A 24,026-nucleotide genomic window follows, 5' to 3' on the forward strand; every position below is an offset into this window, starting at 1 on the left:
CCATGGGGAATAAAATATGTTAATGATGACGTCATCGGTCACGTGGTTCGGCCGCCATCTTGGAAAATCCGAAAAACGTTGCACCTCCATCTCCAAAAGTTCTGAACAGAAAAAATTGAGACATGGCTCATTGTAAAGAACTCTCCATGGGGAATAAAATATGTTTATGATGACGTCATATGTCACGTGGTCGGCCGCCATCTTGGAAAAACGGCAAAATTTTGCACCACTATATCTCCAAATGTGCTGAACAGAAAAAATTGAGACATGGCTCATTGTAAAGAACTCTCCATGGGGAATAAAATATGTTAATGATGACGTCATCAGTCACGTGGTCGGCCGCCATCTTGGAAAAACGGCAAAAATTTGCACCACGAAATCTCCAAAAGTGCTGAACAGAAAAAATTGAGACATGGCTCATTGTAAAGAACTCTCCATGGGGAATAAAATATGTTAATAATGACGTCATAGGTCACGTGGTTCGGCCGCCATCTTGGAAAAACCGTAAAACCTAGCACCTCCATATCTCTGAAAGTGCTGAATAGAAAAAATTGAGACATCACTCATTGCAAAGAACTCTCCATGGGGAATAAAATGTGTTAATAATGACGTCATCGGTCACGTGGTTTAGCCGCCATCTTGGAAAAACCTAGCACCTCCAGATCTCAAAGTGCTGAATAGAAAAAATTGAGACATGGCTCATTGTAAAGAACTCTCCATGGGGAATCAAATATGTTAATGATGACGTCATCAGTCACGTGGTTCGGCCGCCATCTTGGAAAAACCGAAAAATTTTGCACCACTATATCTCCAAAATTGCTCAACAGAAAAAATTGAGACATGGCTCATTGTAAAGAACTCTCCATGGGGAATAAAATATGTTAATGATGACGTCATCGTTCACGTGTTTCGGCCGCCATATTTGTCCTAAATGGCCGATAAAAAGTAAATTCCGGCAAGTCCTCGGTCTCTGACCGATTTTTCATCTGTCTGTTTGTCTGTCTGTCTATTTGCAGCACTGCGTCTACACCGTTGCACGTAGAATCGCCAAACTTTGCACACATATTGGTCCTGCCCTGCATGTGCCCAATTGATGACGTCATCGGTCACGTGGTTCGTCCGCCATATTGCAAAAACCGAAAAACTTTGCACCTCTATATCTCCGAAAGTACTGAACAGAAAAAATTGAGACATGGCTCATTGTAAAGAACTCTCCATGGGGAATAAAATATGTCGATGATGATGTCATCTATCACGTGGTTCAGCCGCCATATTTGTTCTAAATGGCTGATAAAAAAGTACATTTCGGCAAGTCCTCGGTCTCTGACCGATTTTTCATCTGTCTGTCTGTTTGTCTGTCTGTTTGTCTGTCTGTCTGTCTGTCTGTTTGCAGCACTACGTCTGCACCATTGCATGGAGAATCGTCAAGCTTTGCACACGCTTTTGTCTTGCCCTTGAATGGACTGTGCCCAATTGATGACGTCATTGGTCATGTGGTTCGGCCGCCATCTTGAAAAACGGAATAACTTTGCACCACCATATCTCCGAAAGTGCTGAACAGACAAAAGTGAGATACGGCTCATTGCAAAGAACTCTCCATGGGGAATAAAATATGTTAATGATTACGTCATCAGTCACGTGGTTCGGCCACCATATTTGTCCGAAATGGCCGATAAATAAGTAAATTCCGGCAAGTCCTCGGTCTCTGACCTATTTTTCATTACTTGCTGGAAAAGATTCCGGCAAGTTTTTTGATCTGTTGGTTTGTTACTTGCCGGAAAAGATTCCGGCAAGTATGTTGATCTGTTCGTTTGTTACTTGCCGGAAAAGATTCAGGCAAGTATGTTGATCTGTCCTTTTGTCTGTTTGTTACTTGCTGGAAAATATTCCGGCAAGTATGTTGATCTGTTTGTCTCTTTGTCTGTTTGCAGCACTACGTCTACACCGTTGCACGTAGCATCACCAAACCTTGCACACGTATTTGTCTTGCCCTCTAATATACTGTGCCCAAATGATGACGTCATCGGTCACGTGGTTCGGCCGCCATCTTGGAAAAACCGAAAAACGTTGCACCTCCATATCTCCGAAAGTGCTCAATAGAAAAAATTGAGACATGGCTCATTGTAAAGAACTCTCCATACAACATACAACATGCATTTTAAATGCCATTTTCCCTGCTAGAGCAGGGGTTAGCCTGGCGGTCCCCATGCCAATCTTCTCCATTTTGCCCTATTTTCTGCATCTCTCCTTGTTAACCCCCTTGCCCGCATTTCTTCTTCCACCATCTGCAGCCAAATCTTTCTCGGTCTTCCCCGTCCTCTACTTCCTTCTACATTCATTTCCATCACTCTTCTCAACCAGTCATTTTCATCCTTCCTCAACACATGACCAAACCATCTCAACCTGTTCCTCTTCACAGCATCAATCACAGGCTCTATTCCCATCATTTTTCGCAATTCATCATTTGTCTTCCTCTCTCTCAACGATACTCTGCACATCCGTCGAACCATTCGCATTTCCACCCTTTCCAACCTTCGTTGCTGCTCTTCGTTCATTACCCATGTCTCGCTCCCATAAAACATAACACTTCTCACACATGCAGCATACACCTTTCCCTTCAGCTTCAACGACACCCCCCTCATCATCAGCACGCCACTCAGTTCCCGAAACTTCTTCCATGCACATTTCACTCTCGCAACCGTTGCCGAGTCTGATCCACCATCTCCATTCAGCATGTCTCCGAGGTCGCAAAATGTTTTCACACCTTCCAGTTTCACGCCGTCTCCAAGATCCAACTCAACATTTCCTCTGTGCACACCTTACATTTGAATGTAGTTGCCACACTGGTGAATGACCCTCTCAGACCACGACATTTTTGATGAACCCACTCAGCACACATTGTACATTGAATGGAGTTCACTCCGACACCCTTCCTACACACAGCACAGGGCCACCTTCTTTCCACCTCACCACATGCTTTACCACTTGCCATCACCTTCGTCTTTCCGGATATTCACCTTCAGACCTTTTGTCTCCATACATTCCTTCCACTTGTTCATCTTTTCCTTCAGTCCATCCATACTTTCCGCAATCAACACCAGATCATCTGCACACAACTCCCATGGTAAACCCTCCTTTACGTTCTGAGCCAGCACCTCCATCACAGCTACAAATAATAGTGGACTTAGTACCGACCCCTGATGCACTCCCACCTTCACCTCAAACTCACCCCTGTTCCCGTCCTTCATCCTTACAGCTGTGTGCGCTCTTTTGTACATTGCCATCACTACTCTGATCAACCATTCCTCCACTCCTAACTTCCTCAATGCCCATGTCAATACTTTGCGTGGAACCCTTTCGAATGCTTTCTCCAGATCAACAAACCCAAGAAACAACTTCTTCCTCTTCTCCATGTACTTCTCCTGCAACTGCCTCACAACTGCCTCACAAACGACAGAAACACGCGTCTGTCGTTCCTCTTCCTGGCATAAATCCAAACTGCATTTCGTCGATCTTCATTTTCTTCCTTATCCTCCTCTCCAACACCCTTTCCAATACCTTCATTCCATGCTCCTATAACTTTATCGCCCGGTACGGGCCACACTCCAGAGGGTCACCTTTCCCCTTGTACAGAGGGACGAGGGTACTCAGTTCCCAAACCACTGGAATGCGGCCTTCTTTCACCACCAGATTACAGATCTCTGTCATTCTCTTCACACCCCAACTTCCTGCTGCCTTCAACATATCTCCCACAACTCCCGTCGGCCCTCCTGCTTTTCCACTCTTCATTGCTTTTATCGCTTCCTCAACTTCCTTCTCAGTTATCTTCTCTGCCGGTCCTAAAACTGGGTTACTCTCTATGTTGCCATCCCATTCATTCTCTATATTCAACAGCATTTCCATATATCTTTTCCATCTTCCTTTAATTCCATCTGGGTCGACAACGATTTGTCCCACTTCATCCTTCAAGCAACTCACCCCCATCACATCACACCTCTCTTTCTCTATCTGCTTTGCAATCCTGAATACTGCTTTCTGACCCTCTTCCGAATCCAAGCGGTCTCCGAACATTTTCCTGCATGCCTCCTGCGCCTTTGCTACCTCTTTCTTTTCAGTCTTCCTGGCTGCCTTCTTACTTTCATGCTCTGCTGTTTCTGCTCCCGTACCCTTCGCCTTCTGCCACTCCTTGAACTTCTTCCTCTTCTCGTCAATCCTCTTTCCAACTTCGTCATCCCACCACCATGTTTCCGAGTGCCTCGGTGGTCCTTTTGTCCATCCACATACCTCACCAACGGCTCCCAACAGACTAGCTTTCATTGACATCCAACCACTTTCAAGCTCAACAACATCATCCTCTACCCTACTCAGCCTCTCTTTTAATGCCTCCCTTGCTGTCACCTCTTTCAACCTCCACACCTTCATTCTTGGTTGGTACTTCACCCGCCGAGCTCTCCTCGCACCTTCCACCCTTATGTCGCAGACAACCAAGTGGTGCTGTGAAACAGCCTCCTCCCCCGGCATCACCTTTGTGTCCTGGAGGTGCCCCCTATCTCGCCTATGCACCATCAGGTAGTCAACGGTTGTCGTCGACCCACCTGACGTATATGTAACAAGCTTATTATGCTCTTTCTGGAAGGTCACGTCATAGGTCACGTGGTTCGGCCGCCATCTTCGAAAAACCGAAAAACTAAGCACCTCCATCTCCAAAAGTGCTGAATAAAAAAAATTGAGACATGGCTCATTGTAAAGAACTCTCCATGGGGAATAAAATATGTTCATGATGACGTCATTGGTCACATGGTTGGGCCGCCATATTTGTCCTAAATGGCCGATAAAAAAGTAAATTCCGGTAAGTCCTCGGTCTCTGACCGATTTTTCATGTCTGTCTGTCTGTTTGTCTGTCTGTCTGTTTGCAGCACTACATCTACACCGTTGCACGTAGAATCGCCAAACTTTGCACACGTATTTGTCTTGCCCTCTAATATACTGTGCCCAAATGATGACGTCATCGGTCACGTGGTTTGGCCGCCATCTTGGAAAAACCAAAAAACTTTGCACCTCCATATATCCAAAAGTGCTGAACAGAAAAATTGAGACATGGCTCATTGTAAAGAACACTCCATGGGGAATAAAATATGTTAATTATGACGTCATCAGTCACGTGGTTCGGCCGCCATCTTGGAAAAACCGAAAAACTTTGCACCCCCATATCTCCGAAAGTGCTGAATAGAAAAAATTGAGACATGGCTCATTGTAAAGAACACTCCATGTGTCATAACATATGTTAATGATGATGTCATAGGTGCCTCCATTATGACGTCATAATTCGACAAGTACAAAACTTCATCCGATCAAGATGAAATTGCTTGCAGCATCATCTGGGGATAAATTGGTGGAGAAAAAATAATAATTATGACGTCATCAGTAACGTGGTTCGGTCGCCTTATTTGATTTTACACAAAAGCCTTAAAACCACTAAAAAGACGTCCTGGAGAGGGTCTGCAATCTCTGATTGCTCTTTCTTGTTTCTATTTTATTTCAGAAGCACTGTTGTGAAACTCTGTTTGTGCCTTTGCTTTCAGGTCGGGATGTGGAAGGTTATCTCCAAAATTGGAGAAGGAGGTGGTGGAGTCGTTTACAAAGCAAAGAATGTCAACTCTGGAGAAGAGGTACAAGCTTGTGATATACTTCCTGTGTCCTCATTTCACTTTCTGGGAAATGGGGCAGCTCGTGGGAGAGTGAGATAGAACACAGAACAGAACACGGTGGAAAATACAGATCACAGGGAAGAGGGACACGATGGAGAGACACATGGCAGAAGGATGGGAGCAAAGTGATCGGGAAATTCTCCTACATCTGAATGTATCTTCTCTATTTCTGATGAGATGAACGATGATTTTCTTTTGACTTTAAGGCCCCACATAACCTGTGGAAGATTACATCATAGATGTGATTGCAACGTACAAATAATGTGTAATCTGTGACAGGTGATGGTTGTGTCTCATAATGTCACCAAAAATAATGGGGAAAACTCATTGATGCAAAGTTGACGTGGCTTCTTCATTCCTAGCCTTGCTTTTCCTTTTCTTTTTTTCACCAATTAACATTTTGATGGCCATCATTGCCCCCCACCCATTCAACTCCCTCGTCCCTTGTACCACAATGTTTTGTCCGTCTTCCAATTCCTTCCACTCGACTGGATTCACTTGTGGTGTGTTGATGTTATCGTTTAAATATCCCCCTTTTTTATCCCCCTCTGTGTGAAGTTGTTCCTTTGTGACATTTATCTCCAACCTTGACTTCAGTATAAACAGATATTATAAATGTACATCACGACACACCAATATCATATATTTTACACATTTTCCCACATTGTAACAGAGATATTATCATACGATCTCTTGTCGCCCCTTTCAGGTTGCTTTGAAAAAGGCAAGAACTTTGGAAGGTTCAAAATACGTAAGTTTGTATTCATATGGAGATAGTGGTTTTTGTCCCCCGTCGCACCGCGGAGCGAAAGGGGGACTATTAGTCAGGTTCACTATGTAATTTCGTTGGAATTTTTGGGGGATTTGGAAAACTATATATTTTTGGAAACTATATTGTATAGTCAGTCAGAAAACCAATGTTGCTATTTGCACAGACTCCTGTATGGCGGCCATCTTGGATTTTCAAAATTGCCGCCGTAGAACTAATTTTTCTCAATATCTCAGCTTCTAAATAACATAGAGCTTTGATTCTAACGGCTAAACATACATTTTCAAGGGCCCCGAATCCAATGGTAACAAGTTCGATAAGCTAGACATGACCATAGAGCTCCTATGTGGCGGCCATCTTGGATTTTTCGAACTGGCCGCCGTAAAACTGATGTAACTCACCTTCTAAAGAGCACAGAGCTTTGATTCATCATTGAGTAAAGTCATCATCATCCTCATCATCGCTTTCGTTCATCACATCTTGAGAGTCCTCATCATTTTGGCACTGGATGTCACACTGACAAAGGTCTGTACAAGCCAAGTTGTTTGTTCTGCAGGAACATCTAGATGAAGAACAGTCTGTTTTGCACTGACATCTAACCATTTGAATGATGGCCTTGGGGGCTGGAGGCTCCTCAGTTGTGGTTGGTTTCACTTGTCCATCCGTGTCTTTGTAAAAGCCGTTTTGCAGGGGATTCAGCTGAGGATCCTGTTGAGCAATGCTTGCCTGACCCCACACTCTGGCTTGGATATGGACTTTAAGGATGTGCTGCTTGAGAGCTCCAAGAGTAGGAGGAAGCCTGTCACTTTCTGCCATGTGTTTGCAAAAGAGATACCATCGTAGTTCGGGGATGCTGTCGATGTGGATGCCATTTGGAGAGTAAGCAGCGCATACAAAGTTAGCTAGTGTGGACAACATGTCCTCCGTCACTTCAGTTGCATCTGAAAGCATTCGCACGGTGTCTATGACATCTTCACTTGCTTTGAGGTAGACATGCAGCCAGGTTGCTTTGCCTATTCGAGAGAACCTCCCAGTGTTGTCTACCCCTGTGAAAGCATGAAAGGCTGGCAATGCCTTTGCTCTTTCGACCCCTAGAGCTGTCCACAGTGGCTATATTTGAAGTATTCCAGAGGCCATGGAAATGGATGTATTCCTCAGCAGTAGGTCATAGTTTGCTATGACTAGTACCAGGACATCTGTGTCGGGAGAGAAGAACACCAACTGCGCATCATGTGGGTTTCGCTGGGATGCCAGCACGGCCTGATGGATCAACAGGGTGTCAGCTTCTTCATGGTTGTTGTCCTCGAAGAGCAGGTCACTGTTGCTCCTAGTATGCCCTGAAGCAGACGTGATGATCAACTTGGATGAGTGACTGTTGTATTCTAGAGTTTTCGCTGCCAGATAGTCAGTCAGATCAGCCTTTGTTTTGTCATGAGAAAGGAATCTGCTCATTGGGATGTGCTTGATGTTGGTGTCATCTCTGACTTGATACTGTACTGCATCCTTTCCTTGCCTTCTTTTAGCCCTGGTAGCACTCTTCAGAGAATCGTTTTTGTACGTGTCAAAGACCAGTATGATCTCATCACAATCTTTTGTTCGAGACATGAGTCTGTCATTGAAGCATTCACCCAGATCGTTGACTTTCACTACAGTGGCTGGTTTCTTTGTCAGCTTATGCACAAGTACCATCCCATCCACCAGTGCAATCTTCCGACTTGTAGGTTTACTAGATGTGGATGCCATAGTTCTTGTGTCCATTGGATCTTCTTGTAGAACACTTGCAGCTGGTGTCTGCTGCTGATCTTCGGGGTGAATTTCTGCTCTTGCTAACTTGTCGAGGAGATGAACTAAACTTCGACTTGTCAGTGCATGGAAGAATTGTCCCATCTGGAGCGAACAGTGCTCTTGGTGTCACAGTGAACTCGTAATTTCTGATGGCATATTTCTGGTTGACGTCTCTGTTTGACTTGGCAAGGACCATGAGCCTTCCGTACAGATCCTTAGTCTCCTTCAGATCCACAGTCCTGTCTCTGAGTTTCACTGTGGTTCTCTTGTTCCCAGACATGAACATCTTGTTGTTCTCCTTCTTGACTGGTGCCCAGAGGCTAACATCTCCATTGATACGCTCCGACACGTAGTCTTCATACAACTTCTGACCAGTGACATCAATGTTCAAGATCTGTGGTACATACTCGTCTGGGATGTAAGCATTCGTTATCACATTGTGCAGCTTGTCACCTTCAGTGTCAAATGGATTCCCGTGACTCAGTATCGCAGCCTTGATCTTGTCGATTGCTTCATGCTCCCTCTTGACTGCACTTGGACCAAGGTCATGATGTTCTGTGATCTTGTCACCTTCCAGGCCAAACTGACTCTTGAAGTCTTTTGACAGGCGTGATAATTCTGGTGTAACCATGAAGAATCTCTGTCTAGCATTGGCATTGTTAGAGATGCCAATCAGTCCAGAGTGAATCTTCATCAGCTTGTTCAGATGTTCACATCCATGATCTGGTCCAATGGATACAAACGGGATGTCATTCTTGGTTACTGATAGATTGCCAGCTCCTAGTTCTTCCCAGGTCCTAGGGTGATTGGTTCTTAGGTCATACATGTCTGCGATGTATCGGGGCCAGAGCCGCTTGTATTTGATCCGGTCCATGGCAAAGAATAACTTGCTCAGTTCTTCTCCAGCTTGGAGGTGAAGCACCAGGTCAGCACTCCGTGATGCTGCCACGAATAACAGGATTGTCTCCACCCGATGTAGATAGTTCATCATTGACTTGAACATTGCATTCTTGGATCTCCGTGCTTCCCACTCCTCGAGTGCCGTCACCACCCCATCAGATGTCAAGACTTGAAGGAGTTTGGTGTTTGCTTGTTTTACAGATTCAGCTTTCATGCACTTGTTCGTCTCAGCACAGGCAGCTTCTACTCCCTCTGTTGCCTCGAAACACACATCCTTTACTTGTGGGTTGTCCTTCAAGAACTCCTCCAAAACCATTTCATAAAGTGCTACATATGAATATATATGGGCACGGAGAGACCGCTTGTAGTGTGTACATTTCAGGATTTGCCGCGTCGTGGCTGGACCATAGACATCAGCTTCTACCCAAGCATCATCAATGCCTGAGTTCTCCATGGAGGTCCGAGGGCTCAGAGAGCCGCCATGACAACATGCAGCTCACCCAGTCTGGGGACGACTGTGCGTTTCAAGTCAGGTCTTGCATCCAGCAGTTGCACAACCTTCTCGTAGAGGGCCATGTCAAATGACATTACAGTGGGATGATCTTCACCAACTGCCAACGTCCTTAGCTGACTAGCTTGCATGATCACGGTCAGTAGGGTTGGCCACTCATGCGCCACCTCTGGAGGTAGTGGCAAGGCACCAACCCGAGTCATGGACTGGCGTTCAGACAAGAGCGAGTTGTATCCTGCCCAACCTGGAATCTTGCTGGAGTGTTCCCTCGCTTTCATCCTGGATAGAGCAGAAGCAACAACCCATCCCAGTTGTGTCAGTTGATAGGATCTGGAGACCCCCTTGTTGATGACAAACTCCTCTGTTCTCTTCGTAAGCTGTGGTTTCGGCTTGTCACAGTGCAGCACATCTACATGGTATGGAGTGACCGATAGACTCTGTGCATCACCGATGATCAGAGGTTGCGCAACTGGTTCTCCAGGGACATCTGACTTCTGGTACACTGCAGTAATCGTTGCGTGAGTGGTTCCTTTCCCGTCAGGAGTATCCTCGGCAAAGTCCGTGTTGTCTGCAGCAAAGAACACAAAGGCTCCCCTTTTCAGGAATGGTGGCACGTACAGACCTTCAAACTGCCTGGTGTTTTCTACGACAGCATTGGCAAGAGCAGTTTCCATGAGGAGGGCGCGGACAATCGAAACACAGTAGCCATGTGCATTGAGAAGTCCCATCAGCTTTTTGTTGCGTGTGTCATGATGGACAGTCAGAGCCAATCCCAGGACTTGGGGGTTTTCTCTTGAATGGGGTGGCCTGAATGTTGCGGATTTGCTGCTTGGTTTGTACTTCACCTGTCTGTTGGATTTGAATCCATACATGATGTTCTGACTCACAGTGAGTGTTGATCTGTCAACAACACTGGTCCGCTTCTCAGTTTCCAGCTTGTCGACAGGCCCTACCATTACCCAGCGGATCATGGTGTATAGTTCAGCCGGAACATCGTTGATATCGCTGGACACCTGTATGGTATTTGCTTCCTGGTCCTTCTTAATGAATTCTGCGATGCTCTTCCGTATCACTTGTGCTGCTTTGTAGATTGTCTTCATGTTGTTCTATGGTCATGTCTAGCTTATCGAACTTGTTACCATTGGATTCGGGGCCCTTGAAAATGTATGTTTAGCCATTAGAATCAAAGCTTTATGTTGTTTAGAAGCTGAGATATTGAGAAACATCAATTTTACGGCGGCCAGTTTGAAAAATCCAAGATGGCCGCCACATAGGAGCTCTATGGTCATGTCTAGCTTATCGAACTTGTTACTATTGGATTCGGGGCCCTTGAAAATGTATGTTTAGCCATTAGAATCAAAGCTCTATGTTAATTTTGAAAATCCAAGATGGCCGCCATACAGGAGTCTGTGCAAATAGCAACATTGTTTTTCTGACTGACTATACAATATAGTTTCCAAAAATATATAGTTTTCCAAATCCCCCCAAAAATCCAACGAAACTTTAAATCTGGACATACTGAACCTGACTATATGGTTTTCCCCTCCGTCCATGTGTGCGTCCGTCCGTCCGTCCGTCCGTCCGTCCGTGCGTGCGTGCATAAGCGAAGGACCGAATTCTAATTTCTTGTGTGGGTGCAGCTCGGCATATGGAAGAACCCTATTGAAAATTGGGTCGGTCGCCACGTCAAAATCCAAGATGGCCACCGCCATGTTTGTCTGAACCTTGTGAGCGGAATATCTTGAAAAATAAATGAACTACTAACTTCTAATGTGGTGTGTGGGTGTATCAAGGCATAAGGAAGAAGGCTATTGAAAATTGGATCGCCACGTCAAAATCCAAGATGGCCGCCACCATATATATGTGCGTGCGTGCGTAAGCGAAGGACCAAATTCTAATTTGGTGTGTGGGTGAAACTAGGCATAAGGAAGAACGCTATTGAAAATTGGTTCGCCACGTCAAAATCCAAGATGGCCGCCACCATATACATGTCTGAACCTTGTGAGCGAAATATGTTGAAAAATAAATGAACGACCAACTTCTAATCTGGTTTGTGGGTGTATCTAAGCATAAGGACGAACGCTATTGAAAATTGGGTCGCCACTTCAAAATCCAAGATGGTCGCCACCAAATATATGTCTGAACCTTGTGAGCGAAATATCTTGAAAAATAAACGAACTACTAACCTCTAATCTGGTGTGTGGGTGTATCTACGCATAAGGAAGAACGCTATTGAAAATTGGGTCGCCACGTCAAAATCCAAGATGGCCGCCTTGCGTCTTCCACTTTGTCAACTCGCATCACTTCACCGACGGGGGACCTAGGTGTAACGCTTGTTACCTGTAGAATGAGCAACACAGTTTAACTTACCCCTGAACTGTAATTGTGGAAGCTTTGTCTGTGATACTTCTTTGTCTCTTGGCCCCCGAGGCTGTGCGTCTCTGTGTGTGTTACAATCTTGTGGTTATTGTGATGGGGGTGATTTAACCTTTTAATCCTGCTTATAGAAGCAATTTGCACAATTTTCTGTTTCTCTTTTCTCCTTCTTTCTTTTGAAAATTTTTGTTTTTTGCAGGTCTGGCGTGAAGCTTCGACAATGAAGGCGCTAAATCACCCAAACATTGGTAAGTATGGATTTCACTCAAACTTAATGAAGTTTGATCGAAATAGAATATACTGATATATAATAATTACATGAATGCTTCGAATGAAATACACCTCTTTATATCAACTTCATTGATTTCAAGAAGGAATTTGATCGTGTTGATAGAGCAAGCATGTGGAAGATATTGAGATCTTATGGAATTCCACAGAAGATGATCACTCCAATAAGCAAATTCTATGAACACTTTAAATGTCGTGTCAGAGTCTGGAGCCAAGGTTCACCTTTCCTCTTTCTGATTACTATCGACTGGTTCATGAGGTACACCACATCAGATAGACCTGGAGGCATCCATTGAACCCTTTCCACCGAACTTGAAGATCTCGACTTTGCTGACGATTTAGCTGTTTTGTCATCAAGGAACATGCATTTGCAAGGAAAAACTGAAAGGCTAGCTCGCTTTGCCAGGAGGACCGGTCTTAATATCAATACCACCAAAACCAAGGTGATGAACATCAACACGGTACCTCGTGCATCCATTACTGGAAATGGAGAAGCCCTAGAGACTGTATATGAGTTTGCATACCTTGGCAGAGACTGTAGATGAGTTTACATACCGAGGCAGTCTAATTAGCAAAGACAATAGAGCCAAGAAAGACATCAACACAAGACTCCGTAAAGCTTGTAATACATTCGCTCAACTCCATTCTATCTGGATGTCGAAACAGTACAGCCTGAAGATGAATATTTTATAACAGCAATGCCAAGTCTGTTCTTCTTCAAACTCTGAGTGCTGGTGGGTAATTAAGTCAGATATGGGCAAGGTGGAATCTTTCCACAATGGATGCCTGAGGAAAATCTGCCGCATCTTCTGGCGAAATGATATCCAACAAAGAGTTGCAGGAAAAATCCGGTTCCCACAGCATTGCCTTTGGAATTAAATGTCGCCACCTCCAATGGCTTGATGGAGGTGCTGTTTAATGGACATGTCTGTCAGGGAAAGTGTTTGTCGCTTCATATATTATCATATAAAGTGATGCAGGATTTTAGTTTTTCATATGTGGTAGTACTTTAAATGAAAGTAATAATTAAATGAGATTGAAAAAGGATTTTGCATTGCTGTGTTGACTGGCTGTTTGGACACAACTTGGAAGTTGTGGGTCCATTGATGTTGAGTAATCTGCTGATGTGGACCTGTGGCCAGGGGGTTGTGGATCTGTCATTTGGAGAGGTTCTGGGCTAAAAGGATCAAAACCTCGATGAAAATATGTGCCCAGCTGATGATCCGGGCAGATGGAAAAATCAGTCAATTGCTTATAAGTTAAGGTTATAATTTCAAAGATAATAGATTTAACAAGTACTTACATGTACATAATATATCTGTGTATGTGTGTTTGTATATGTGTGTGTGTGTATATATATATACACACACACACACACACACACACACACACACACACACACACACACACACACACAGTATATATATATATATATATATATATATATATATATATATATATATATATATATATATTGTGAGAAACCACCGGTGGAACCACCTTTGTTCTCACCCAAATGAGTGCCCCGCCCACCACGTGACGTGACCTCCTTTGAGCCTCACGCGATTGGTGGAGGGTCAGAGAGCGCGGTCGCCATCTTGTGCAACGGACGCGGCTCGAAGGCTCCGAGTGGGAAATCTCAAAAGGGCTTTCCTTGAATCCTCACGACCGCCGAGTTGGGCTGGTCGATTACAGTTCTATATTTTACGAGCGAGTAACTCCGGAAGAGAACGAGTGATTCCCGGATCTCGTAGATTGGAACCGCGAGTGATTGCCGGCTTCGTGTTGGAGCTGCTGGCCGACCGTTCCTGCCGGCCTTGTGCGGTGAATTCCATTCTGTCACCCTCCGAGTCCCGGAGATCGTCGATTGGAGCCGCGAGTGATCTTACCTGCGTCCTGTTTGGAGCGTCTGTTGCCGACAGTTCCTGCAGGCTTTGTGCAGTGTATACCATTTTGTTACCTTTCATGGTTTTGTGATCGAGCCAATAAAGCATCGTGCCTTACCCCTAGAAGGCCGATTAAAACACAATTGTGTTTATTGAGTTCTCTCTGTCCACTCCGTGGACTACTTGAAGCCCGGACATTCACGTCCGTATTCCGTGCTGGGACACATCTCACAGACGGGATCGCGACAAATGGGTTGCTCGTCCTAGGATCATTCAAGTAAGAGACATTCGAATTGAGACGGGAATTCTGCATCTGCATCTTCTTTGCATCTGCTCACCAGCGGACGCCGTCTTGGAGGAGCCTTCTCACCAGCGGACGCCGTCTTGGAGGAGCCTTCTCGCCAGCGGGCGCCGTCTTGGAGGAGCCTTCTCGCCGTGGGACGCTGTCTTGGGTGGTGCTTCACTGCCGAATAAGTGAATAGCTTCGGATCCCTCCAAACAACCGACAAAAAAAAAAAACGTGAGTATTTGTACGTGGTATTTTTCTCATTGGCAATTTGATGTGCGGTGGTGATATTGTGTGTGCGGTGGTGATATTGTGTAGTTCGTGTCGTATTTCCCCAACAGAGCGTTGTGTTTGAGCGTTGCGTTTTGTGCCTTGTCTTATGATAACTCGTAGCCAAGCTATGTCGACCAGAGAAGTGAGAGTTCAACCTGATCATGTTGACAGTCGCGTGGGTGGCGATGCGAGCGACGCAATCAGCCTTGACCCAGTCACTAAACCCGATATGTTAGGAAGCGATTCCATCATGACTAAATGCATGCGTTCGCCCTTCTGGACCGGGCTGACTCCGGTTCAACAACTTGACATGTATAACAGGGAGAATGACAGGGCAGAGGCAGAGCGTGCTGCGGCAGCAGAGGGAGAGCGTGCAGCAGCAGAGAGAGAGCATGCAGCAGCAGAGAGAGAGCGTGAGAGAGAGAGAGAGCGTGCGGCAGCAGCAGAGGCAGAGCGTGCTGCGGCAGCAGAGGGAGAGCGTGCAGCAGCAGAGAGAGAGCATGCGGCAGCAGAGAGAGAGCGTGAGAGAGAGAGAGAGCGTGCGGCAGCAGCAGAAGCTGAACGCGTCAGAGAGCATGAGTTGCGAATGTTGACTGAACGACCGCGGGCAGAGGGGTCTGCTGCAAGAGTCCCGGAAACTGTTCATGTTCGTTTGCCGGACTGGACGGGAGACACGAAGCCAGAAGCGTATCTGGAGATGGCGGAGAAGTTGTTGGCTGCCGGTGGCATTGATGAGAGCTTGTGGGTCGGCCATCTTGTGAGCCATCTATCTGAGAAGGCGAGGGAGGTATATGCGAGGATGGCAACCGAGGACGCAAACAAATACAGGGCATTGAAGGCCGAGATTTTGAACGCCTATGCGGTGTCCGCATGTATTTATAGGAGAAATTTTTTCAGCTGGACTCGTGAGTCCAGTCAAACCTATGAGGAACATTCGCGGGCCTTGTTGGAACAGCTGCAGAGATGGTTCAAGGGGAGCAAGGTTGAGTTACCTCAAGCGGTTGCGGAACTCCTGGTGCGTTACCGTATCGATCAACAGCTTCCGCCTGACTTAGCATTGTTTCTTGTCGACAAAGACACTGCTTCCTTGGCAGACTGCGTCAACCTTATTGATAAACATGTTTTGGCGTGCAAAATGCTGCAAGTCACGCAGTCGCGTCGTAAGACGGAGGAGTCTGCGATCAAGACCGCCCCCCGTCTGCCCGGCGGCTGGATCGAGGGGAGGGGTTCTCCGATGCCCTCCACTGGTGGCGGTCGCGAGCCGCAGACCAGGGCAGGGCCCTGGTGCGATTTCTGCAAACGCGTGGGGCACGGTGAAAACCGCTGCTTCTCTAATCCCGCTAGTCCGGCCTACCGAGGCAACCCTCCTGTTAAGTCGGAGGGAGATCAGTGGAGCTCATCCGCCGGGCCCTCGCACACGACGGTGGCATCGGTGACCGAGGTCACTGCCACCGAGGCTAATTCCATTCATCCACTGTACCAGGATTATTCAGGGACAGCCTTAGTGGGTGGCCCTGATTCGATGCTGAAGTTTGAGGCCCAATACCTTCGGGATACTGGGGCGACACGGTGTGTTCTCCGGGCGGGGGTAGTTCCGGCCTCTCAGATGCGTTATACCGGCGAGTATACCCTCCTTCGGGGCATTGACCGGGTTCTTGGCCGGTATCCCCTTGCCCTCCTCGAGGTCCGGAGTGACATTTTTAAGGGTCCAGTGACCTGTGTGGTGGTACCCTACTACCCGATACCCGGGGTCTCCTTGCTGATTGGCAATGATGCCATGGCCAGGGAGGAGTCATTGACTCTGACCTGTGGGGGGGTCACTAGATCCCAGAGTAAACAGGCGGAGAGAGTGGCGGAGTCAGACATATCTTCACTCTGGCCCGAGGAGCCTAGCGCCTCGACTCCAGTTCCCGACGGTGACGTTGCGTCAGCTGAAGTCCACCCGAGCCTCCCGTCAAGCCACCCTCAGGTGCCGTGCTCCTCAGGGACCGCTCCCGCCATGTCGCGATTCAGCAGGAACGCTAATGCTAAGGTATATGTGGGAAACCTGGGCAATGGAGCAGCGAAGGCCGAGCTAGGGAGGGTCTTCGAACATTACGGACCACTCCGCAACGTATGGGTGGCTCGAAACCCACCTGGATTTGCAGTTGTTGAATTTGAAGAGCCACGAGATGCTGAAGATTCGGTCAGAGCCCTTGATGGAAGGTTAATTTGCGGATCGCGTGTGTGCGTCGAGATGTCGAATGGCATGTCGCGGCGGCCTCGTTTCAGACGCCCTTTGGTCCGCAGGCCTTTCGACCCGAACGATCGATGTTACCAGTGCGGTGAAAGGGGTCATTACGCATATGACTGTTGTTCTCGACACCGGAGGAGTACCCGCCGCTCTAGGTCTCGGCCCGTTTCCTTCCGGTCAACGCTTCCCCCAACTTGAGTTTGGCCCCCTTGCCTCTCTATTGTGCTTTGTGTGAAGTGTAACTCTTGTAGGGTAGATATTAATGTGGTGTATGGTGTTAAATATTGTGTGTGAAAAAAAAAAAACCAAACTGGTTCATTGTTAACCTGTTAACGCCTGTTAACCTGTTGCCTGTTAATTGCCTGTGCGTTAATAATTGCGTTATTGTTGCGCTATTGCGTTGCGTTGTATTGTTGCGTTGTTGCGTTATTGTTGTTAATAATGGTTAATAATTGTTAATTGCGTTAATTGCCTGTTAACGATTACCGCCATCATATTGCCATGTGATTTGCACCTACTACAAATACGGGTTTCAAAACGCCGTCTATTCGACGGGGTTTTTACTTAGGGGGGGAGGACTGTGAGAAACCACCGGTGGAACCACCTTTGTTCTCACCCAAATGAGTGCCCCGCCCACCACGTGACGTGACCTCCTTTGAGCCTCACGCGATTGGTGGAGGGTCAGAGAGCGCGGTCGCCATCTTGTGCAACGGACGCGGCTCGAAGGCTCCGAGTGGGAAATCTCAAAAGGGCTTTCCTTGAATCCTCACGACCGCCGAGTTGGGCTGGTCGATTACAGTTCTATATTTTACGAGCGAGTAACTCCGGAAGAGAACGAGTGATTCCCGGATCTCGTAGATTGGAACCGCGAGTGATTGCCGGCTTCGTGTTGGAGCTGCTGGCCGACCGTTCCTGCCGGCCTTGTGCGGTGAATTCCATTCTGTCACCCTCCGAGTCCCGGAGATCGTCGATTGGAGCCGCGAGTGATCTTACCTGCGTCCTGTTTGGAGCGTCTGTTGCCGACAGTTCCTGCAGGCTTTGTGCAGTGTATACCATTTTGTTACCTTTCATGGTTTTGTGATCGAGCCAATAAAGCATCGTGCCTTACCCCTAGAAGGCCGATTAAAACACAATTGTGTTTATTGAGTTCTCTCTGTCCACTCCGTGGACTACTTGAAGCCCGGACATTCACGTCCGTATTCCGTGCTGGGACACATCTCACAGACGGGATCGCGACAATATATATATATATATATATATATATATACATATATATATACATATACATATATATATCTATATATATATATATATATATATACAGTATATATATATATATATATATATATATATATATATATATATATATATATATATATATATATATATATATATATATATATATATATATACATATACATACATATATATATACACATATTATATATATACACATATATATATATACACATATATATATACAGTGAAACCTTGACTTACGAGTTTAATTCGTTCTGTGACCGAGCTCGTAACTCAATTTGCGCGTTTCTCAAATTAAATTTCCCCATTAAAATGCATTGAAATGCTATTAATCCGTTCCAGCCCCCAAAAAACCACACCAATTTTTTTTGTTACGTGTTTTTAAATAAGAAAAATGTACTTTATAAATAACAAATAATGTATAAACAAGCACGACCTCGTATATACTGTACGTAATAAGCGGCGTTACACGCGCTGCTTGTAAACAAGGAGGAAGCGGACAACGCGGTAATTTGTAAGAGTCTTTATTCAAGAGCTCACTGTAACACTGGCGCGCTCCGGGCTGCGCGCCCGGTGTATATCCTGAGGCCACGCCTACCCCTCGGCGTGGCCCCCGCCCACTTGGTGCGCGGAATGATGTCACCACGCCAGTGAGCTTCCGTGTCCGCCACAATGTAAAGAAATAAACTGGTTTTATTAAGTGTATTTACCTTGAAGATCAGACGAAGATGCTGGCGGAGATGGAGGAGATGACTTTTGCCTTTTTCGCCACACTTTCCTCGCTTTCACTTGCAGGGCGTTTCAATAAAAACCTGTCCAACGAGGTTTGTTTCTTCCTCCCTTTCAAAATGTTTCGATCGTACTGCTACGATCGTACTGCCTCGCCAAGTCGACAACACGCACACCTCGCTCATGTTTTTCGACGATTGCGTGTTTTATATCCAAGCACATCATCCTCTTCTTCTTCTCAGTACTGCCCTTGGCACTCAATTTCGTAGGACCCATGGTTAAAACTAAGAAATTTTCCAAAATAACCAACATGCGAAAACAAAACAGCAGCTATATACGGCAGAGATGCTTGCACGGCAAGATAACCACGTGACCGGAACCCACCTGGTGGCGGGTGGCGTAAGCTCCAAAATAACCAACATGCGAAAACAAAACAGCAGCTATATACGGCAGAAATGCTTGCACGGCAAGATAACCACGTGACCGGAACCCACCTGGTGGCGGGTGGCGTAAGCTCCAAAATAACCAACATGCGAAAACAAAACAGCAGCTATATACGGCAGAAATGCTTGCACGGCAAGATAACCACGTGACCGGAACCCACCTGGTGGCGGGTGGCGTAAGCTCCAAAATAACCAACATGCGAAAACAAAACAGCAGCTATATACGGCAGAAATGCTTGCACGGCAAGATAACCACGTGACCGGAACCCACCTGTTGGCGGGTGGCGTAAGCTCCAAAATAACCAACATGCGAAAACAAAACAGCAGCTATATACGGCAGAAATGCTTGCACGGCAAGATAACCACGTGACCGGAACCCACCTGGTGGCGGGTGGCGTAAGCTCCAAAATAACCAACATGCGAAAACAAAACAGCAGCTATATACGGCAGAAATGCTTGCACGGCAAGATAACCACGTGACCGGAACCCACCTAGTGGCGGGTGGCGTAAGCTCGTAACTCAGATCTCGGCTCGCATCTCAAAGCAATAAACCGCCCGAGCGACGGCTCGTATCTCGGAAAACTCGTAAGTTGGTGCACTCGTAAGTCAAGGTTTCACTGTATATATATATATATATATATATATATATATATATATATATATATATATATATATATATATATATATATATATATATATATATATATATATATATATATATATATATATATATCTCTTTCTCTCTTTCTCTCTTTCTCTCTTTCTCTCTTTCTCTTTCTCTGGCTAGAGAAACCATCAGGTTTTTCTTTCTCTGACTTTTCTTTCTTTCTTTCTTTTCTTTCTTGTGCCCCGCCCCCTATATCTCGTTTTTCTTCCACCTCTGCTCCTGCTTTCTCAAATCCACGTTCTCACTTAGAGACTTTTCCCAGATTGTTTTTCATGGTTTTGTTTAAATATTATTTAAATATGTTTAAACCACAGCCGTGATGCTGATGCCGCCCTCCCCCCCCCCCCCCCCCCAGAATTTCCATGTTTTAAACGTTTCCCAGTGTACACCCTGGATTAGAATAGGTACACCGTATCCCTGCGTGTCGTAAGAGACGATTAAGAGGGTTGGCGTCAGGAAGGGCATCTGGCCATAAAAACATTGCCTCAAAAAGAGAACCATGACAATTACAACTACATATGGGCAGGGTACAGCCCGAAGTGGAGATCGGTTTCTGAGGTTTGGGACATGGAATGTAGGGACAATGACAGGGAGATCAGGAGAAGTGGTGGAAGTATTGGTCAGAAGAAGAGTGGACATATGTTGTGTGCAAGAGACGAGATGGAAGGGAAGTGGTGTGAGAATGGTGAAGGGTAGGCAGGGACAGAAATACAAGTTTATGTGGCAAAGGTGCCTGGAGGGCGTGAATGGTGTTGGTGTCCTGTTTTCTGAGGAGTTTGTAGACAGTGTGGTGAGTGTGACGAGAGTGAGTGATAGGTTGATGATGGTGAAAATGATGATTGGAAAGCTCTTGGTGAACGTCATCTCGGGATATGCTCCGCAGGTTGGTCGAAGCGATGAATAGAAGGACAAGTTCTGGTGTGCGATAGAGAAGCTGATGAAAAACGTGAAAGATGAGGAAGTTGGTGTGGTAGGAGTAGACCTAAATGGACATGTGGGAAGGAGTATGGATGGTTTTGACGGAGTTCATGGGGGCTACGGATATGGTGTGAGAAATGGAGAAGGTGAAAGGATTTTGGAGTTTGCTGATGGAGCTGATTTGTTGATTTGTAATACTCAGTTCCAGAAAAAGGATAATAAGCTTGTTACATACACGTCAGGTGGGTCGACGACAACCGTTGACTACCTGATGGTGCGTAGGCGAGATCGGGGGCACCTCCGGGACACAAAGGTGATCCCGGGGGTTTCACAGCACCACTTGGTTGTCTGCGACATAAGGGGGAAAGGTGCGAGGAGAGCTCGGCGGGTGAAGTACCAACCGAGAATGAAGGTGTGGAGGTTGAAAGAGGTAACAGTAAGGGAGGCATTAAAAGAGAGGCTGAGTAGGGTCGAGGATGATGTGGTTGAGCTTGAAAGTGGTTGGATGTCAATGAAAGCTAGTCTGTTGGGAGCCGTTGGTGAGGTATGTGGATGGACAAAAGGACCACCGAGGCACTCAGAAACATGGTGGTGGGATGATGAAGTTGGAAAGAGGATTGACGAGAAGAGGAAGAAGTTCAAGGAGTGGCAGAAGGCGAAGGGTACGGGAGCAGAAACAGCAGAGTTGAAAGTTATAAGGCAGCCAGGAAGGCTGCAAAGAAAGAGGTAGCAAAGGCGCAGGAGGCATGTAAGAAAATGTTCGGAGAACGCTTGGATTCGGAAGAGGGTCAGAAAGCAGTATTCAGAATTGCAAAGCAGATAGCGAAAGAGAGGTGTGATGTGATGGGGGTGAGTTGCTTGAAGGATGAAGTGGGACAAATCGTTGTCGACCTAGATGGAATTAAAGGAAGATGGAAAAGATATATGGAAATGCTGTTGAATGCAGAGAATGAATGGGATGGCAACATCGAGAGTAACCCAGTTTTAGGACCGGCAGAGAAGATAACTGAGAAGATAACTAAGAAGGAAGTTGAGGAAGTGATAAAAGCAATGAAGGGTAGAAAAGCGGTAGGGCCCACGGGAGTTGTGGGAGATATGTTGAAGGCAGCAGGAAGTTGGGGTGTGAAGAGAATGACAGAGATCTGTAATCTGGTGGTGAAAGAAGGCCGCATTCCAGTGGATTGGGAACTGAGTACCCTCGTCCCTCTATACAAGGGGAAAGGTGACCCTCTGGAGTGTGGCTCGTACCGAGCGATAAAGTTATTGGAGCATGGAACGAAGTTATTGGAAAGGGTGTTGGAGAGGAGGATAAGGAAGAAAGTGGTGATCGACGAAATGCAGTTTGGATTCATGCCAGGAAGAGGAACGACAGACGCGCTTTTCATTGTGAGGCAGTTGCAGGAGAGGTACATGGAGAAGAGGAAGAAGTTGTTTCTTGGGTTTGTTGATCTGGAGAAAGCATTCGATAGGGTTCCACGCAAAGTATTGACATGGGCATTGAGGAAGTTTGGAGTGGAGGAATGGTTGATCAGAGTAGTGATGGCAATGTACAAAAGAGCGCGCACAGCTGTAAGGACGAAGGACGGGAACAGTGGTGAGTTTGAGGTGAAGGTGGGAGTGCATCAGGGGTCTGTACTAAGTCCACTACTATTTGTAGCTGTGATGGAGGTGCTGGCTCAGAACGTAAAGGAGGGTTTACCGTGGGAGTTGTTGTATGCAGATGATCTGGTGTTGATTGCGGAAAGTATGGATGGACTGAAGGAAAAGATGAACAAGTGGAAGGAATGTATGGACACAAAAGATCTGAAGGTGAATATCGGAAAGACGAAGGTGATGGCAAGTGGTTAAGCATGTGGTGAGATGGAAAGAACTGGGAAGTGGCCCTGTGCTGTGTGTAGGAAGGGTGTCGGAGTGAACGCCATTCAATGTACAATGTGCGCTGAGTGGGTTCATCAAAAATGTAGTGGTCTGAGAGGGTCATTAACCAGTGTGGCAGCTACATTCAAATGTAAGGTGTGCACAGAGGGAGATGCAGATGGAGGAAATGTTGAGTTGGATCTTGGAGACGGCGTGAAGCTGGAAGGTGTGAAAACATTTTGCTACCTCGGAGACATGCTGAATGGAGAAGGTGGATCAGACTCGGCAACGGTTGCGAGAGTGAGATGTGCATGGAAGGAGTTTCGGGAACTGAGTGGCGTGCTGATGATGAGGGGAGTGTCGTTGAAGCTGAAGGGAAAGGTGTATGCTGCATGTGTGAGAAGTGTTATGATTTATGGGAGCGAGACATGGGTAATGAACGTAGAGCAGCAACGAAGGTTGGAAAGGGTGGAAATGCGAATGGTTCGACGGATGGGCGGAGTATCGTTGAGAGAGAGGAAGACAAATGATGAATTGCCGAAAATGATGGGAATAGAGCCTGTGATTGATGCTGTGAAGAGGAACAGGTTGAGATGGTTTGGTCACGTGTTGAGGAAGGATGAAAGTGACTGGTTGAGAAGAGTGATGGAAATGAATGTGGAAGGAAGTAGAGGACGGGGAAGACCGAGAAAGACTTGGATAAAGATGGTGGAAGAAGAAATGCGGGCAAGGGGCTTAACAAGGAGAGATGCAGAAAATAGGGCAAAATGGAGAAGGTTGTCATGGGGACCGCAAGGCTAACCCCCGCTCTCGTAGGGAAAATGGCCTTTAAAATGCATGTTGTTGTTATCTCTTTCTCTCTTTCTGTCTTGCTCTCTTGCGCTCTTTCTCTTTTTCTCTCAGTTTTTTGTCCCCTGTCGCACCGTGGAGCGAAAGGGGGACTATGGTTTTCCCCTCTGTCCGTGCGTCCATGCAGGAGGGCGTGCGTACGTGCGTGTGTGCATGCGTAAGCGATGGACCGAATTCTAATTTGGTGTGTGGGTGCAACCCACGTCAAAATCCAAGATGGCCACCGCCATGTCTGTCTGAAGCTTGTGAGCGAAATATCTTGAAAAATAAACGAACTACTAACTTCTA

Source organism: Myxine glutinosa, chromosome 3, assembly GCF_964187855.1.
Source record: "Myxine glutinosa chromosome 3, kmMyxGlut1.1, whole genome shotgun sequence".
Taxonomy (NCBI): domain Eukaryota; kingdom Metazoa; phylum Chordata; class Myxini; order Myxiniformes; family Myxinidae; genus Myxine; species Myxine glutinosa.